We start from the raw sequence: 14,897 nt of genomic DNA, 5'->3' as shown, positions 1-14,897 counted from the left end.
TACAGAGTCTTTCTCTGTAGCCCAGGCTGGAATGCAGTGGTGTAATTTTGGTTTACCGTGACCTCCACCCCCCCAGGTTCAAATGATTCTCCTGCCTCAGCCTTCTGAGTAGCTGGGATTACAGGTGTGCACCACCACACCCAGCTAATTTTTGTGTTTTTAGTACAGACGGGGTTTCACCATATTAGTCAGGCTGGTCTCCAACTCCTGACCTCGTACTCTGGTCGCCTCAGCCTCCCAAAGTGCTGGGATTACAGGCATGAGTCACCCTGCCTGGCCCATAATAACTTTTAATTTAGAATATCACCTGTTAATCTGAACAATACAACAGTCATAAAACCTCTCTTAAATATAAAAAAATAAAGAAAGTCAGGCTGTATTGAAATATGATAGAATAAAATGAAAGTAATTTATTATAGATAAACACTGTGGATTTCCTTGAATGTCTAAGGCAGTTTATTTCCTTGTGAGGGGTCAGAGTTTACCGCTTTTCTCCCCTCTCCCCTCTGCATGTTGTCTGGAACAGAGAAGGAACAGGAGGTGATAGGTACTGTGGCTCAAGAGCAGACAGGCGGCAAACTGCTTTTACCTTATGGCTTCCCTCTGTCAGGCAAAGTGCCTCCTGAGTAATAAATATGTAGATGAACTAATTAGATCATAAACTGATGGCAAAGTTCTTCTTATAGTGTGCAGAGGAGCAGGAACTTATACCTGGTTTCCACTGGGAAACTGCAAATAAAAATAAGACATACATACCAATTATGGCATCTATATGAATGATAATTTAATTTTTAAAATGTGTGAAGTATTTATTTTAGTTTTGGAGGGATTTACCTAAGTCAGGGTCACAAATTGGCTGTGCTCTTGGTAAGGATCATTGCATGTTTTTTCTTCAGGTTGCTCCTGACATCTCTGATTACAAATGATTGTGGGGAAAAGTCCTGTTATATGAGGAAATTAACACCAAGTACATTTAGCAATTGTCAACAAAAAAGCCATTAAATTAAAACTGGTGTTAAAATTATCCTGTGTATTTCTCTAATACCTGTAACTGCAAATTTGAATCAACAGTGCCAAATATAATAGAATAATGCATTTACATGAATATTTTGATGACAGGATAAAATCTTCTTTGTCAGTTCCAAGTGATTAGCTGTTCAGATAGTTTAGAAGTAAAATAATTACATCTGGTAATTGAGTTTTCATTTTGTACTTATTACACCATAATTTTAAAGTATAATGTTTAATCAAATGAACAAATATTGAGTAAGTATGTTAAAAGGAGAAGAAAGAAAACTTGGGGCTGGGCAAGGTGGCTCACGCCTGTAATCCCAGCACTGTGGGAGGTGGAGGTGGGAGGAACACGAGGTCAAGAGATTGAGACCATCTTGGCTACCAAGGTGAAACCCCATCTCTACTAAAAATACAAAAAATTAGCCGGGTGAGGTGGTGGGCGCCTGTAGTCCCAACAACTCGGGAGGCTGAGGCAGGGGAATGGTGTGAACTCGGGAGGCCGAGCTTGCAGTGAGCCGAGATCGTGCCCCTGTACTCCAGCCTGGGCAACAGAGCGAGACTAGGTCTCAAAAAAATAAATAAATAAATAAAGCTAGGATAAGTACAAAAATAGGTAAAAAGATTTTGAAAAATTATTGGAATTTAATATACATAAAGATTCCAAATTGCACGGTATGATATAGATGTAAGCCTTTGTTTTTTGTTGAACTTGATCTTATTATTGTGCATTTCTTGTATAATTTTATTCACAAATTTGTTTTAGTTCACAGAATAAACATTATTGTATTACATTGGTTTATTCTAAAATATGTATTCATTTCAATGGTCTTGACTTATTGATAATGTTAAATAAAATTTTGAGAGGCCATTGTTTTGGAGTGAGCTCCTGTGGTATGTCACAACAGAAAAAAACAAAAATAAAGTCGCTCATGTTAAGTGCCACATAATTAAACTGAAACTTTAAGCAAGCAAGGAAAGCCTCACAGACTAGTTTTTCCCAAAAACCAGAGATTCACAGCAACTAATAGGAAAGGGCCCAGCTAACCGGAACCATTATATTATAACATTCTCCTCTGCTTTAGCTCTTAAAAGGAAAGTAACGTAGAGTAAGCCGATGTTAGCCACTCCACTATTTAAAAAAAAAATTTTCCTTTTTATTACTTACAAAAACTGTTCTGCCATACACAGTGGAGAATCCATTCTATTTTATAAAAGTGATACTCTGCCCAGTTCTACAATTGCTAATAAAAGACAATTAGATCTTTACATTAAATTAGATGCAATTTTATTCTTTGAAAATACGTTAGAAAGTATATAAAAATGACTTGTGTAAACAAATGATCATTAATCCAGAAAATTACTTGGTTATTTTCAGTTCATGTCCTAAGATGGAGAGTATGTATCTTTTCATCTTCTCTTTCCCCTTCTCCACCTTCTCCACCTCCTTCCTCCTCCTCCTCCTCCTTCTTCTTCTTTCTTCTTCTTTCTCCTCCTTCTTCTTCTTCTTTCTTCTTCTTTCTTCTTCTTTCTTCTTCTTTCTCCTTCTTCTTCTTCTTCTTCCTCTTCCTCTTCTTCTTCATCTCAAGTAAAAATAAATTGTTTTCGACTTAGACTAAGAATATTCATACTAACACAAACTTGTTCCAAAGAAAATGTTAACTATATATAAAATTAAAATAAGAGAGGTTAAACTGCACAGCAGAGGAAGCAATCAACAGAGTAAAGATACAACCTGTTGAATGAAAGAAAATATTTACGAATTTTTTTATCTGACAAGGGACTAATATCCAGAATATACAAGAAACTCAAATGACTCAACAGTAAAAAAAAAAAAAAAAAAAAAAAAAATTAAAAAGTGGGCAAAAGATATAAATAAATATTTCTCAAAAAAGACCTACTAATGGCCAACAGATATATGAAAAAATGTTCAACACCACTAATTATCAAGGAAATGCAAATCAAACTGTGGTGAGATGTCATCTTACCTCAGTTAGAATAGCTATTATTAAAAAGATGAAAATAAGCAGATGTTATCCAGAATATTAAAAAAGGGAACCATACCCTGTTGGTGGGAATATAAATTAGTACAGCCACTATGAAAAACAGTATGGAGATTTTTCAAAAAACTAAAAATAAAATTATGATATGATCCAGCAATCCCACTACTGGGAATTTTTCTAAAGGAAAAAAACTAGTACATCAAAAAATATATATACTGTACCTCCATTTTATTGCAGCATTATTTGCGATAGCAAAGATATGGAATCAACTCAAGTGTCCATCAATAGATGAATGAATAAAGAAAATGTGGTATATATACATGATGCGATTATATTCAGCCATAAAAAATGAAATACTGTCCTTTGCATCAACAATGATAGAATTGGAGGTCATTATGTTGAGTAAGATAAGCCAGGCACAGAAAGACAAATATTATATGTTCTCACTCGTATGTGGGAGATAAAAAAGTGTTGATCTCATTAAGGTAGAGGGTAGAATGATAGAGGCTGAGAAGAGTGTGTGGGGTAGGGATGAATATAAATTGGTCAAAGGGCAAAAATATACAGTTAAATAGAAGGAATAAGTTATATTAGGTTAGTGCAAAAGTTAATGAGGTTTTTACAATTAAAAATGGCAAAAACCGCAATTACTTTTGCACCAACCGAATATTATTCGATAGCAGAGCAGGGTAACTATAGTTAACAATGATGTATTGTACATTTCAAAATAGCTGGAAGAGAGGACTTGAAAGGTTTTCAACAGATATATGATAAATGCTCAAGGTGATGGATACTCTAAATACACTGGCTTTATGATTTCACATTCTATGCATGTGCCAAAATATCGAAAGTATCCCAGAAATATATACAAATATTATGTATCAATAAAACAAATAAGAAATAGGAACAGTTGAAATAAAAATACCCTCCCATGTACATGCATTTACTTACATATAGTTATGTCTCCCAAATTACATTTCAGAATGTTTCAATATAATTTCTATTGACTCCTTTCCTATTGGAATAAAACCACTAGCTTCTCCCATGACAAATAAGTGAAGACATGTAGGGCACTTGTCTTGTGATGGGAGATGCTGGAGTGATGATCAGGCTGTCCTGATTTTCTCTGAGGAGGCCTTGTTCTTTTTGCACTGTTGTTCATATTTTGAGCTTCTTTTGATTATTTGATAATAGGTATTAATCCATTTGAACAAATTAAGATGTCATCATAGCTAATGAATATCTTTGATTAAAAACAACATAAATAAAAGCCACACAAACAAGTTAATCATTCATGGACTACCTGGGAGTGTAACAGATGTTTTAATTAAAATTGGCTGTGAGATACATTATCCCATGGTGTAATTTAATAAATAGTCATTGTTAAAATAAATTATAATACACATATTTACTTGACCATTATTGCTTTTTTTGCTTATTGCAGCAGAGACTGAATTTCTTTCAATGTCGTTGTTTATAATCTTTTGTTAAGAAAATACAGGTTATTTCTTCTTTTCTTAACAATGTATTTTTGCAGTTTTCAGCTTCTCAGAAATTCTGTGATTGTTTGCTTTATCTTCCATTTATTTTCACAGTCAGTAAATGCTCAATTATCTTTTTGAGGTTAAAGAAAAAACAAAAGAGACCACTAATGCTAATAACTGGAAATATGACAGAAGAAGTAATTCTTTTTTTTTTTTTTTTGAGATGGAGTCTTGCTCTGTCGCCCAAACTGGAGTGCAGTGGTGCGATCTCAGCTCACTGCAAGCTCCACCTCCCAGGTTCACACCATTCTCCTGCCTCAGCCTCCCAAGTAGCTGGGACTACAGGTGCCCACCACCACGCCCAGCTGATTTTTTTGTACTTTTAGTAGAGACAGGGTTTCATCATGTTAGCCAGGATGGTCTCGATCTCCTGACCTCGTGATCGGCCCACCTTCGCCTCCCAAACTGCTGGGATTATAGGCATGAGCCACCACGCCCAGCCTAGAAGAAGTAATTCTTAACTCTTCATTTCCATTTAAATTTGTATTGCATTGAAACTATAAATGATGCTATTATTTGCAGGATACTTAAGTGTTTTTAATAGAGAGAGAGCAAGAGAAAAAAATCTGTTTGTCAAAGATTTTTTGTTTTCTTTAGAAAATTCATATCTAGCGATGCATTCATTTGGATAGCACTGATAGAAAAATGTAAGTTGGAGGCAGAGCAAGATGGTGGAATAGAAGGTTCCACTGATCAATCCTTCCAACCAAGGACACGAAATTAACAACCATCTACACAGAAAGGAACACCTTCATAAGCAACGAAAGTCAGGTGATCCTTCATAGTACCTGGTTTTGACTTCATAGAGCTGAAAGAGACACTGAAGAGATAGAAAAAAACGTTCTTGAATCACTGACATGCTCCTCATTCCCTGGCAGTGGCTGCGTGGTGCAGAGAGCTTCTCTGGGTGCAAAAGGAGTGAGAACACAATAATGGCGAAGCACTGAACTCAGTGCTGCCCTGTAGAACAGAAAGGGAAACCAGACCAAACTCATCTAACAACCAGCCATGGAGGGAGCATTTTAAATCAACTCTAGCAAGCTGGGAATTAAAAGTTATTGCTGTTTTTACCATTCAAAGTAATGACAAAAAATCACCCATCTCAGGGGCCCTAATGTGAGTTCCTGCAAACCTCGCCACTAAGGGCTAAAGGACTCTGGGTCTCTAAGTAAACTTGAAAGGCAGTGTAGGCCATAAGGAATACAACTCTTAGGCAAGCCCTAGTGGTTAACTAGGCCTAGAGAAAGTGTACTGGACAGGGAAATAGGGGTGACCTAGTGAGACACAAGCTGGAGTGAGTAAGTGAATGTTGGCTTCACTCCTGCCCTAACCCATGCTGCCCAGCTCATGGTTCCAAGAGAAACCCCTTTCTTCTGTTTGAGAGGAGAAGGAAAAGTAAAGAGGGCTTTGTCTTTCATCTAGAATACCAGTTCAACCACAGGAGGACAGGACACTTGTCAGAATCTTGAGGCCCTCATTCTGGGCCCTAGCTCCTAGATAACATTTCTAGACACACGCTGGGCCTGAAGAAAACCCACTGCCTTGAATGGAAGGACCCAATCCTGGAAGCATACAGAACCTGCTAACTGAAGAGCTCTTGGGCCCTGAAAAACCAGCAGCAATACTCAGGTACTATGTCGAGGGCCTTAGGTCAATCTCTGAGATTTGCTGGCTTCAGATGAGATTTAGCGCATTACCAGCTGTGGTAGCCACAGAGCTAGACTCCTTATGCTTGAGAAAAGCAGATGGAAAAGTAAAGGGGACTTTGTCTTGAACCTGGGTACCAGCATGGCCACAGGGGTGTAGAGCACTAGGTGGACTCTTGGGGTCCCCAATTCAGGTACTTGGCTTTTAGATGACATTTCTGGACCTCCCCCAGGTCAGAGGGGAGCTCACTGCCCTGAAGGGTGAATCTGAGTCCAGGCAACATTCACCACACGTTGTTTTAAGAGCCCCTGAGCCTTAAGAGAGCATTGGAGGTAGTCTGGCAGTGCTTCTCGTGGCCTGTGGTGATGTTGGCTACAGGGTGAGGCTCCTCTGTCTTTGGAAAGAGGAGAGAGGAGTGGTAAGGACTGCATCTTGGGGTTTGAGTTCCAACTCAGCTGCAGTACAATAGAACACCAGGTAGACTTTCAAGGTGTTTTACTCAAGTCACTGATTCCTGGATGGTATCTCTGGACCCACCTGGTATCTGGGGAAATTTAATGTTCTGAAGGGAAGGATACAGACCTGGCTGGCTTTGCCACTTGCTGACTGTAGAAACCCGGGCCCTTGAGTGAGCCTAGGCTGTTGCCAGGGAATGTTTACAGCAGGTCTTGGGCAAGACCCATTGCTGTACTGACTTCAGGTCTCACTCAGTGTTGTTGTAGTGGTAGTGGCCACAGGGGTGCTTGTTTCATTTAACTCCCAGCTATAGGTGGCTCAGAAAACAGAGGGAGAGAGACTCTGCTAGTTTGGGAGAAAGTACAGGAAGAGAGTAAGTATCTCTGCCTGGTAACCCAGAGAATTATCCAGGATCTTCTCCAAGACCATCAAGGCAGTACCTCTACAAGTCTGCAGGAACCACAGCATTACTGGGCTTGGGGTGCCCCCTGAAACTCTTCAATGTTCAGACACTAAAGAACATCTTCTAACATCAACACCATCCAGGAAAGCATGAGTTCCCATAATAAAGTAAATAAGGCACCAATCCCGGAGAAAGAGATACGTGACTTTTTAGACAGATAATTCATAGTAGTTGTGCTGAGAAAACTTAAAGAAATTCAAGTTAACACAGAAGTAGATTTGAGAATTAGATCAGATAAAGTTAATAAAGAGATTAAAATAATTAAAAAGAATCCAACATAAATTCTGGAGCTGAAAAATGCAATTGGCATACTGAAAAATGCATCTGAGTCTTTTAATAGCAGATATAAAGCAGAAAAATTAATTAGTGAGCTTGAAGACAGGCTAATTAAAAATACACAGTCAGAGGAGGAAAAAAAACACAAAAAACAATAATCCTACAGGATCTGAAGAATAGCCTCCAAAGGGCAAATCTAAGAGTTAACTGGCCTTAAAGAGGAGGTAGAGAAAGTGGTAGGCATGAAAAGTTTATTTAAAGGGATAATAATAGAGAACTTTTAATCTTTTGATCTTTCTACTTAGGATAAGAGTTTACACATGACAGTTACAAAATACTAGGAAACCAAATTCAGTAATACATTAGAAGGATCATTCATCATGACTAAGTGGGACTTATCTCTGGGATGCAAGGATGATTTAACATATGTGAATCAATCAATGTGACATATCAATCAGCAGAATGAAGGCTAAAAATCATATGATTGTTTCAATTGATTCTGAAAAGGCATTGATAGAATTTAGCATATTTTCCTGATTAAAAAAACCCTCAAAAAACTGGGGATAGAAGGAACATAACTCAACACAAAAAGCCATAAATGACAGACTCACAGCTAATATTAAACTGAATGGGGAAAAACGGAAAGGCTTTTCTCTAAGATCTGGAACGTGACAAGGATGCCCACTTCCACCACAGTTATTCAACATAGTACTGTATGTCCTAACTAGACAATCAGACAAAAGCAAAAAATAAAGGGCATCAAACTTGGAAAGGAAGAAGTCAAATTATCCCTGTTTTCAGATGATATGATCTTATATTTGGAAACACCTAAAGACTCCAAAAGAAAACTATTAGAACTGATAAATTTAGTAAAGTTTGCAGGATAAAAAATCAACATAAAAAATCAGTAACATTTCTATATGCCAACAGCAAACTTTCTGAAAAATAATATTTTAAAATTCTGCTTATGATACACACAAATAAAATTAAATACAAAGAATTAACCAAAGAAGTGAAACATGTCTAAAATGGAAACTATAAAACATTCATGAAAGAAATTGAAGATGGCACCAATATATGAAAAATAAATATTTCATGTTCATGTATTGGAGGAATTAATATTGTTAAAATATTTATACTACCCAAAGCAATCTACAGATTCAATACAATTCCTATAAAAATACCAATGACATTCTTCATTGAAATATAACAAAACAATTCTAAAATTCATAGGGAACCACAAAAGCCCAGGAATAGACAAAGCTAAAAGCAAAAAGTAAAACAAAACAAAACAGAACACTGGAGGAACCATGTTACCTGACTTCACATTATACTACAGAGCTAGAACAACCAAAACAGCATGGTACTGGCATAAAAACAGACACATAGACCAATGGAACAAAATATTGAACCCAGAAACCAAGCCATATACATATAGAGAACTCATTTTCGACAAAGGTGCAAAGAACACACACTGGGGAAAAGAGTCTCTTCAGTAAATGGTGCTTAGAAAACTGGATAGTCACATACAGAAGAATGAAACTAGACACCTATCTCTTGCCATATGCAAAAATCAAATCAAAATGATTAAAGACTTAAATCTAAGACTTTGAACTATTCACCTACTACAAAAAATGTTTGGGGAAAATCTCCAGGACATTGGTATAGGCAAAAATTTATTGAGCAATACCACACAAAAACAGGCAACTAAAGCAAATATGGACAAATGGGATCACATCAAATTACAAAGCTTTCCATACTTACCCCACTTGTCACACATCACTGATTGTTTGGGTTAAACTGGACTCATTTCAGGCAGTTTGCCTTTGTTCAAATATGTAATGAGAAACTTAATACTGTAATTTGACTTGAGTATTTGACTTGAGCCATAAAACACATTTTAATAGTAGCTTGTATTATATTTATTAAGCTTATTTTTCTGGAAAAGACCCTACTAAAACCTAGACAAGTCTAGAGTAAGCCATTTTAGGTGTATTTTGTACTTAATGTATCGTAAAAATAGAGATAAATTGGGAAGATATATTGATTATGCTGTCCTGTTGAGGGAAAGGTCAGTGTATTCGGAAATTTAAATCTTTGGTTTTTGTGTTCACATCATAGAGTGCAAGCATCATTTATAGTTTGGCTTTGAGAACTTTTCTGGTATTAAGTTTATGGAAAATGCATAAAAGAAACTGAAGTTTTGGTTTTATTTTTATATTTGTAAAATAAAGGTTAAAATTATCATTGTTCTTTATTTTATTGTCATTTCAATAAATATATTTGGAAAAGAAAAAATGTTTCTGCATAACAAAGGATACAATAAACAAAGTGAAGAGACAGCCCACAGAATGGGAAAAAATATTTGCAAACTACCCATCTGACAAGGGATTAATAACCAGAATATACAAGGAGCTCAATCAACTGTGTTGGAAAAAAAATCCAATAATCTGATCAAAAAGTAGGCAAAATATTTGAATAGACATTTCTCAAAAGAAGACAAACAAATGGCAAACAAGTGTATAAAATGTACTTAACATCACTGATCATCAGAGAAATGCAAATTAAAACTACAGTGAGATTTCCTCTCACCTCAGGTAAAATGGCTTACATCCAAAAGATAGAGAATAACAAATGCTGGCAAGGATATGGAGAAAGGGGAACCCTCATACACTGTTGGTATGAATGTAAATTAGTGCAACCAGTATGGAGAACAGTTTAGAGGTTCTTCAAAAAACTAGAAATTAAGCTACCATATGATCCAGCAATCCCACTGTTGGGTATATACCCCGAAGAAAGAAAATCAGTATATTGAAGACATGCACACACATGTTTGTTGCAGAACTCTTCATAATACATAGACTTTGGAAGTAACCTAAGTATCTATCAACAGATGATAAAGAAAATGTGGTACATATACATAATAGAGTGCTAGTTAGCCATTAAAAAAATTAGATTCTGTTATCTGCAACAACATATGCATTCTATGAATTGTGTTGCTTCTATGCATTGTGTTAGCACGTCAGGCAGAATGTAAAGATAGGCATCATAAACGTGTACTGTCACCTTTTTTTTTTAAGAGGATCTTACGCCATATCTCCTCCATCTGTAAGAGAATTTGAGGAAATAACTACTATCGAATAGCCCTATGGCTAACACAAATAAGAAAGATGAAGAGAAAGGACATTGACTAGGCAGTTAGGGTAATTTCCTTCTTTGTATCAACATTTCAGATGTTTCTTTTGTAAGCAACAATGGTCATTCATAAAGAGTTGAAACTGAGAAAATAAAAATAATTTAGTCATTTTTAGGGAATCTTCAAAGGATATATCATAGTTATTTATTTCTTATACAATTCATATGTTATCTAAATGTGTATATTTTAATAAAATTACATGATTCTCCTATTCATGTATCTACTATTACCACTAGATTCTTGGTAAAGTTGAATGTCTTTACTGTCTTTGATACTATCACAGCATGCTGTTTTTATAAATAAAGCCAGATAATTAAGAGAGTTGGGGGATTTCCAAGGTAGCTGGCTTGAATATACAGAAAGCTCACAGTTTCTCAAAATGATCAAGCATTTGAAACTGTTTCTCAGCCAAGATGCAAACAAATGGTGATAATTAATGACCATTTAATTTTTCATCTCACATTTTACAGCATATACTTAGTGACAGAATATGGGCACATGTGTTTGGCCTGAAGATATGTGTTCCCATAATGAAATTTATTAATATTTTTTTCTTTACCTAATTTGTAATTTACGGTATGTATATAACTTGTATCTTAATTTTGGGGTCACTGTTAAACATTACTGTTCTATTAAATAAAATCTGGTTTAACTGATGGTCTCAAGTTCATGAAGAATTCCACAAAATCAATTTCCTTGGTAGATTTTGGGAACAGATTGAGCATAGAACCTATTGAGAGTTAGCAGCTTGTTTTTTTTGTAATGTATTTATCAGATCTTTTGATGGGTATAATAATTTCATTTTTACAGCTATGCTGCCTGCTTTGCAAATCCCTGATTATTCTTAGTAATTCTTTAGTGAGACTTAATGACCTGACACTACCCTGATAAACATGTCTATGATATTGACAGTAGAAAATGTATATTAAAGTAAATAGGGATAATTTTTAATAAAATATAACTTTGGGTAGTAAAGGCTGAATTCTAGCCAATTTTTGGGTCTATTTTCAATTCAAACTGTTAAATTTTAAATGAATAATACACTTCTGTGGTTGAAAAAATTATAAATGGGAATCCCTGGAGAAACATGGCACAAAGTATTACTTAATGATTAAGTTATTTTCTCAGGAAAAGATCATTTTGCAAGCTATCCTTTTTTATTTTCTTTTTCAGAGGAGGGAGTGCAGAGTGAAAGTATAGCAGGCTTTCAAATTCTTATAATTCTACAAAAATTTTAATAAGTCAGAATATGAATAAAAAAGTAAGTATGTGAATCAGAAGCATATTTGTATAGTTGTGTTCATTATCTATAGTTATTTAAAACTTGGGTAGAAAAGAGCTACTATGTACATTTGAAAGTTTGCAATTAATTTTCTGAAAAGGGATGACTCTTATTGTAGAGTGTTAAACAGGATTTCCCAAAGCTTTCTATATATACCATTTTATTGTCACCATCTAACACAAATTTGCCTATTATACTATATTGTCTGCCAGAAGAGGTAAGTGATTATGACTTATGAGCACCAAAAAAGTTAATTAGTTTAAACATCTGCTGATAGTCTAGTTTTAGTAGTCCTATTAAAAAATATTACTTATAGTTTTAAAAGCTGTGGACACTTAGGGTCTGATTTTGTTTGTTTCACTAGGCAGTAAAACTACCAGATCAAGTTTTGTATCATCAAAACCAATTCATCCATATTCTCCAGATTAGGTTTAATGAGTAAGTTGGAAGTCTGCCAAAAGATATGATGCTTTAGTCACATTTTTAGTGTGAATGTCAGAAAATTGGCTCTAAATTTAAAGATTATTTTTGAATTTTTATATAAGGAAAGAATATATAAACTCCATCCCAAGAGGAAATCCTCTCAAATTAATTAGCATATCCATATTCGTTTAGTTTGATCTCAACATTTGACTTTTTGTATTTGTGGAATTAGTTTTAAACATGCACAGCATCAAATCCTACAACTTGGGATTTTGAAACATTAGTATTTATATGTAATATCTGACAGAGAAAAGATGTCTGTGTTAAAAGATAGAATAAACTTCATAAATTGCAAGAAAATTCCTCCCTGCCCCAACATTGAATCAATAATAAAGAAAACTGTATTTACTAATGGAATACTGTGAGTTATTTTTCAAATATTTTTTACCTGACTATTATTATACCCACCTTTCAATCTTGGGTTGGCTATATAACCAATAATCTAGGGCAAAACGTCTTATTTTTTGCTATTTCCAAATAAACATATTCTTGTTAAGATTTCTAAATGCCCAAAAACATTTTTATATCTCCATCACTTGAAAACCTTCAGGTTGATGGGTGCAGCAAACCACCATGGCACGTGTATACCTATGTAACAAACCTGCACATTCTGCACATGTATCCCAGAACTGAAAGTTAAAAAAAGAAAGAATATTTCTGTGGCTGAGAAATTTTGATTTGGGTTTGCTGGCTTATAAAGACTGGAATCTGACATCATTTTTCTTCGTTTAAAGATTGATAGATCATAGCTAACTAGCTAAGCTAGATATTATATTAAAATAGATTTTAATTGAATGACATGCAATTTTCTTTGCTATCAGAATATAAAGACTATATTCAGTTTCTTAAAAACAGACACTGTTCAATCTTGCATGTTTTTCTGTCTAGATTACACAGTAACGTGCCTGAAACACCATAGGCAGTAATTATATGTTGGATCGTGTAATAGCATTTTGAATTAGATTATTCTCTCCCTTCAGAAAGAGCCACTACAAATGTCAGGAGAAGCCGATGTAAAAATAAATAAGGCACATATAAACAAAAAATGGTTTTAAAATTCATTCTTCATTTCTTATACTTGTTTTGTGGATTTGTACAGATTATTTTCATGTTAATTTGCCTTTTGGTCATTTTTGTCAGAATGATGGAAAACATCGTCTATCTCTTACACAAAATTTCTCCCTCAGATGGAAGAGAGAGCTCTTCAAAGACTGTTGAATTTGTTTTAACTGTTACGTGGTCTAAATAAGAGGTGAATTGATTTAGTTCAAAAAGTTTGAAAGTTGTTAATTTTCTGTAATTATATTAAGGCCATTTTACCTTTTACCTCATGATAATTTACCAAATTACACATTACTACATCACAGATATAATGTTGGAAATGCTGAAAGAAAAATAAAGTTGATTAGATTGAGAAGCAAACTTCAATTTGGATAGCATTGGAATTATGAAATATAGAAAAAGCAAAGACCCAAAGAGTGTGAAGTAAAGAACTCATTGTTGATGCAGTTGTGGTATTGCTACAAATTACTAATGTCTGAAATATAATGAGACATACAGGTGGGAAGATTGGATATTTCTGAGTCAGAAAGATACATGCTCAAATTGCATTCAATAAAAGTTATGTCATCCAAGACATTTAGTCCATAATGGACAGACCAGAGATAAAATATCGAACACATCTCTAGTAATGATTCTGTTCATTTGCAGTTACCAAAGTTATCCAGGAGTATAAATACATTTTTACAAATTCCTTGTTATTTTGAATTGTATCTCTCTAATGGAATATTTTCATAAAATATACCTTAGGCCTCCCCATTTTTTACCACATAAATATGATAAATTATCATATTTTTTAAAATCAGGGGTTGAAATAATTTTACTCGTCAAAGAGTAAAATGTATGTTGAAGAAGGATCTAATTTAATAGCCTAAGGAAACTACAAAGAAAATAGGAACTCCTTTGTCTTCACTTCCACCACAAGTTCATTCACTGTTGCATGACCAGTAAATCAGAGGAGTCCCTAATTCCCCATTTAATCAGAGATTCTAGAAAACAAACCTTGAAAAAAACAAAGCCCAATATCATAGAACTCTGATTTACTTTGTCTTGCAAAGAAAAAAAAAATTGATTTTACGTTTGGTATCATCCAAAGGAGCCTTGGTCTGTGCTTATTTACAAGATGTGCTCTGTATTTTCAATTTAGTCACTTAAAAGCAAAGAAACCTATAGAAAAACCAGGCTTTCCTCTGGACTCACTAGAAGCAGAGTGCAAGTTCTGGGTGAATAATGCAGATAAAAAAGTCAACTCTTCATTTTATCTATGATGCCAGTTTCAAAGAATTAGGGCTTGTGGGAATTCACAAATATTATTAAAAGAAGGTGAGCTTGCCCTGGGTTTACTTGGTGTACAAAACCCCCAGGTTTTATATATATACACACACACCTATATATATATAAAATGCAGTAATGTAGGTATATACACACCTATATATATAGGTGTGTGTGTATATATAGGTGTGTATATACCTACATT

At 34.8% G+C, this 14,897-nt stretch overlaps 1 long non-coding RNA gene across 1 annotated transcript in view; it reads right to left on the bottom strand.

Annotated features, from left to right (window-relative positions):
• Positions 1–611: 611 nt before the first annotated feature.
• Positions 612–14,897, bottom strand: part of LOC139363626 (uncharacterized) — a 47,150-nt gene continuing 32,864 nt past the window's right edge. Inside the window, exons 2-3 of the long non-coding RNA XR_011624342.1 lie at positions 835–941; positions 612–729 (exon numbers count right to left, since the gene is read on the bottom strand). This is a non-coding gene — a long non-coding RNA (uncharacterized lncRNA). The remainder of the gene's footprint in view (positions 730–834; positions 942–14,897) is intronic.

This window comes from Macaca nemestrina, chromosome 6 (assembly GCF_043159975.1).
Source record: "Macaca nemestrina isolate mMacNem1 chromosome 6, mMacNem.hap1, whole genome shotgun sequence".
NCBI classification, from domain to species: domain Eukaryota; kingdom Metazoa; phylum Chordata; class Mammalia; order Primates; family Cercopithecidae; genus Macaca; species Macaca nemestrina.
The sequence above is the reverse complement of the archived record's forward strand: the minus strand, read 5'-3'. Positions and strand labels throughout refer to the sequence as shown.